Source organism: Martes martes, assembly GCF_963455335.1.
Source record: "Martes martes genome assembly, chromosome: 16".
In the NCBI taxonomy this organism is placed as follows: Eukaryota; Metazoa; Chordata; class Mammalia; order Carnivora; family Mustelidae; genus Martes; species Martes martes.
Genome location: NC_137904.1, coordinates 7291050 through 7297049, shown reverse-complemented (window position 1 = coordinate 7297049; position 6000 = coordinate 7291050).

Genomic DNA, 6000 nt, shown 5'->3' with positions numbered 1-6000 from the left:
GCTTGACTTCCAGGCCAGGGAGGGAGACGAACCGTAGAGACTCTTAATCTTACGAAACAAACTGAGGGTTGCTGGGGGTTGGGGTGTGGAGGGACAGGGTGGCTAGGTTATGGACATTGGGGAGGGGATGTGCTATGGTGAGTGCTGTGAATTGTGTAAGATTGATGATTCACAGACCTGTACCCCTGAAACAAATAAGACATTATATCTTAATAAAAAAAAATAAGAAAATGAAGGAGTTGAATGAGGTCATCTATAAAGCAGAGATCCTGAACCCTGTAATATCTAATGCCTCTTTTTTTATAACATACGCTTTATCGTACCCTCCTTAGTACCATGAAATGAAATTCAATATAATATAACCTGACTGCATGCATAATTAAAAACTATATAGCATATATATGTATATGTATATAATCCCTAACGACTATGAAACAACAATGCAAATGAAGTGATTTATAATGAAATAATATATATTTTAATATGTAAATGCTTAGTTTCAGTTACATAGGAAGAAGTATGAAGTATTCAGAAGCTTGTGCCTATATGTAGAATAACAGGGTATGTGGCAGCTATACACAAAGATTGTGTTTGTTGTATGGGCCACTCAGATACTATGAATGATGTTGTTGGTGATGTTATTTTTCCAGAATGATGAGCAACTCTTGGCAGAGTTCCAAATCAAACAAAACGTTGTCTTCTCTTGGTTTATGTAGTTTCATTTCTAAACATAGAAGTTTTTAAGCCATACAAAAAATTTTGTGTGATTGTGTGTAAAATGGAATCAGATTCTAGGCTCAGATAATCATCAACAAATTTATCACCATTGCGGTTCATGAGACATTTGAAAGCTGAGGAGGATATGGTACAGTACTTCATTAAGAAGGAAAGTCTTGAGGGCGCCTGGGTGACTCAGTGGGTTAAGCCTCTGCCTTCAGCTCAGGTCATGATCTCGGGGTCCTGGGATCGAGCCCCACATCTGTCTCTCTGCTCAGCAGGGAGCCTCCTTCCCCCCTCTCTTTGCCTGCCTTTCTGCCTACTTGTGATCTCTCTCTCTGTCAAATAAATAAAATCTAAAAAAAAAAAAAAAAGAAGGACTGTCTTGCACATTGCATAATGTATTTCTGGAGACCCCCCTTCCCCCCTCCCCCCCAATGCTAGGAAGCCCTCTTCTCACCCTAACCCAATGACCAGGTATCTGCATCGCCCTCTAGGGGACACATGGAAAACCATTGCTCAAGGACAGAGTTTCTTAACCTTCACACTTCAACATTTGGGTCAGGTAATTATTTGTTGTGCGGGGCTGTCTTTGTATCAGAGGGTGTTTAGCAACATCCCTGGCTTCTACCCACTTGATGCCAGTGCACTCCGCTAGTCGTGATAACCAAAAATGACTTCTGACGTTGCCAGATGTCTCTTGAGGGGTGAAACTCCTCCACACTGAGAAGCACTACTCTAAAATCTGCCATTAGAATAACATAATATTCATTAATATGGATAAAAAACATTGCATACCACACTAATAGGTATTATTGATTTTTCTGTCAGGTTCAGGTAGTAAGGGAGGCTTTTACCAATTTCTCATTCTTGTTTTTCGGGTCACTTAACAGTGGGATTATTTTGTTACCGGGCTTTGGAAGGGTGGGAAGAATGAGCAGGATAGAATGATCAATTTCACAGTATGAGAGAATGAAAATCTCAAGAAAAGCCTTCCGGAAAAGGCCCTTTGATAAGTAGGAGTTCACGGAATTCCTTTCTGACAAGTTTGACATTGATGTTAAAGGTTGCAAAACTAGAATTTTAGTTCTGCAAGAAATATTAGAAATTGTATGGGTACCTACTCATTTTACAGACAAGAAAAGGACTAAAAGCTAAAGTGCAGTCACAGTTTAAGTTGAACCAGGACTTTAATAAATCTCTTGGGTGTCTCCCCGCTGCTCTTTGTACATTACAGTGTCTCTCAACCAGGAGATATTTGTAAAACAGTTTCAGCTTTTTGCAAGGTCTGACTCTTCAAAAATAAAAGACAAAACAGTACTTTTCTTTAAAACCTCGATATATCCATCATGCATGCCAGGAAAAATAAGAAGGTTAGCTATTATATACAAGGGACTTGTTTTCCTAGACTGAACAGAAAGATTTTTAATACTAATGTTAGTAACCCTTCGGAGATGATTTTTGTGGACAAGGGCTTCTTCTAAGAACTATACCTTTTGATGCTTACAGCAGCCCTATGAAATAGATAGCGCTATTATCACCCCCATTATGTGAGTGAGGCACCAAGGGCCCAAGAAGCCTGCACAAGGTCAGAGGGTTCATAAGAGGCAGAGCTGGGATCTGAAGCCAGGCAGTCTGCTGCCCGCGTCCGTGCTCTTGTCACTACCCACTCCAGTCGGCTTGGGGCAAGCCTTAAACATTGAACCGGTGAAGGATAGATGACTGTTACATCCTGCTTGTGAAATTGGTATTCTTAGGAGCTAAACGTTTGGAAAATTTCAAGTTTAAAATGTACAAACTGAAGTTTTACTATATGTATACATTGTGAAATGATTACCACAATCAAGCTAATTAAGGTATCTATCAGGTCATATAGTTGCCATTTGTGTGTGTGTGTGTGTGTGTGTGTGTGTGTGGCGAGAACACTTAAGATCTATCCTCTCAGCAAGTTTCATGTATACAGTACAGGTCACAGTACTCTGCAAATCAGAATCACCTGGAGGATTAAAAAATAACCCAACACAATCAAGTCCTGTATCTATTTGGTTTAGGGTGTGCAAGGAAGGGTATTTTGTAAGACTTCCCATGTAGTTTTAGTGCACAGCACTGGGTTGAAAAACTAGTGTGGTCTCTGGCCCAGCAGCATTAGCACCACCTAGGAACTTGTAGGAAATGCAGGTTCTTGGGTCCTCTCCCAGTCCTTTTGAATCATAAAGGCGGAGGGGGCCCTTTGGCAATCTAGTTTAGCAAGCCCTTCAGGTGAGTCTAATATACTCTTCTGCTGTAAACAATCGGAAACTTAAAAGCTTAACTTTTTTTTTTTAATTTTAGAAGAAAATAAATTTTTTAATTTTATTTTTTATTTTTATTTTTATTTTTTATTTTAGAAGAGAAATCTGGTACATATTTATGAAGGACTGATTGAAGAACAAACCAGAGGATGGGGCAGCCTGTTAGAAACTGTTACCTTTACAGGTTCATGGGGTAAGAAAATGGGGCTAAGAACTGGAGTAGTGAATATAGGAATGAAGGCAGGTGACAGATTCAGGAGACGTGTCAGGGACAGAATTAGTGGAGTTTTGTGATGAATTATTGCACTGAGGGGACTGAAGGCAAATATAGAGTGAAAAATGAAGTTTCTTTTTGCGTTGATTAGATGGTGTAAGTAAACAAGGTAGAAATGTGTTTAGAAATGTAAGCTTGGGGGAAGAGATGAAACTGTTGAATATGAGGGGACCTTAACCATCCAAGAGATGTCTTGCCTGGCTGAAAATTTGACTCCAGAACACTGAAAGCCAGTGGGGATTAGGGTGGCATTAGGAGTTTTTACCATGGTATTTACATTTTTGAAATCATTCCAAGAAATGGTTAGATACATACCAAATTATTTTTAAACATGTCCATTTCATTTCATATTGAACCAAAGATGATAAGCTTTAAACACATCTACAAACTCTTGTATTTGGATCATTTATATGAAGTTGTTTTTAATGATTTAGAATACAGGGGCACCTGGGTGGTTCAGTCATTAAGGGTCTGGCTCTAGATTTCTGCTCAGGTCATGATATCAGGGTCCTGGGATTCAGCCCTGTGTTGGGCTCTGCACTCAGCAGGTAGTCTGCTTGAGATTCTCTCCCTCTGCACACCCCCTCCCCCCATCACACATGTGCTCTTTCTCTAAATAGATAAACAATCCTTAAAAAAATGAATCTGTAGATACATTGCCAGATCATAGTAAAACAAAAGTTAATTTTTGTAAGTTTACATTGTTCCATTCTTGGGTCAAGCATACACAAAACACTTTCATTTTCTTCACTCCTTCCTTCTTTCCTTCCTTCCTTCCTTTATTTTTTTCTAAGATTTTGTTTATTTCTTTGACAGAGAGAGACACAGTGAGAGAGAGAACACAAGCAGGGGGAGTGGGAGAGGGAGAAGCAGGCTCCCTGCCGAACAGAGAGCCCGATGTGAGGCTCGATTCTAGAACCCTGGGATCGTGACCTGAGCTGAAGGCAGACGCTTAACAACTGAGCCACCCAGATGGTCCGAAACACATTCATTTTCAGAAAAGGAACTGAGATGATAGAAAAACAAAATTCTTATTCCTAATTAAAGGAGGTAGTTTGTGTTTTGATTGAGCCCATAGATTCCGGAGCCAGACTGAGTTCTACCCACTGACAGGAGGACACATGACTTAAACTCCCCTGTGCTTCAGTGTCCTCATCTACAAATGGCTTAGTTGGTTGATAGTACCCATTTTCAAGGGTTATTGTAAGCACTTAATGAATTCGTACTTCTAAAAGTACTTTGGAAAGTGCCTAGCACTTAGCTAGCAACCATTCAATGTAAGCTCTTACTAATCTTGGAAGCAAATTTTCTCGCTTTCTACTTAGTCTTTTTAGATTGTTGCTATGAACAGTGTCTGAGTCTTCATTCTGTCAATTTTATGAACTTCTGAACATTGAAGGAAAATGATTACAAACTGACAGATTTCTAGCAATTAAATTCTGAATCATTCATGGAGAAAATGTAGAAGCTTCCCAGTTTCTATATATATGGAAACTAAAACGTGCCTTTCAGTTCAGACACATCTCAAGTTTGTTAGCAAAAAGTTGAGGGTCAGATGGAACTAGGCTCCACATTCTTTACAATTTTAAATCTGTTTCGTTGATCTTCATTCTGAGTAGTCAGTAGCAAATCAATAATTTACTCTAAACAGGAATAAGTAAATGACTACTCTTTTGATGCATAATATGAAGGTCAAGAATATATCATAACAATTTCTACATCAAAAGTTATTTGAAAGAAAACTACCAAGCAAAGTGTGATTATAATTAGGTATAATAATGATAATTCCAGCCTCAACATTTGACCCTTACGGTGCAGTGAGAAGAAGGTAGCACCTCTGGAAGTAGAAAATCATTTTACTCTTCCATCTGAGATTTGTAAATTAAGGCTGTTCATCACCACTCTTGAAATATAATGATCTGAATTTCACTTAAAGTCATCCCTTAGTTTGGAAATCATTATGCTGATGTAAAGGCCAGGGAGAAATGCTTTATCTTTAACATTGTACTTATCTTCCTCAAAAATAGCTTTACAATCCACATTTTTCTTTTCTTTTTTTTTAAAGATTTTATTTATTTATTTGACAGAGAGCGATCACAAGTAGGCAGAGAGGCAGGCAGAGAGAGAGGGAGAAGCAGGCTCCCCGCTGAGCAGAGAGCCCGATGTGGGGCTCGATCCCAGGACCCTGGGATCATGAGCTGAGCCGAAGGCAGAGGCTTTAATCCACTGAGCCACCCAGGTGCCCCGACAATCCACATTTTTCAACCCATTCCATTTGAGGTGGGAAGCTGGTAGAAGAGGACTAGATATAGTTCTGGGGATTTGTATGTCCAGGCCCTGTCAGACCCACAGGGCTTTTGTAACTTGGCCATATGCCCGGGCAGGCTCTAAATATAGCTCTCACCATCCTGTGCTACTTGGAGTTCTTGTGTTCTGGGAGTGGCCTGTGGTTGGACAAACTTCCTGGGCTCAGTTAAAGATATGGGAAATATGCCATGTTATGGTCTGAGCGCCTAAAGTCAGACTGGACAAGATCCCAGTCACCTTTACTTCTGGGAGGAAACTCTTGTGCAACTCTAAGCAAGGAAATCCAAATTCATGGTATTCTTGAGGGGCTAGTGGAAGTGTGGATTCTTTGGTGAATGGGTGGAAACATATAGAGCTTTGCAGTAAAAACTAGTTGGATATTCTCAGGATATATTTGTTATTTCCTGTATT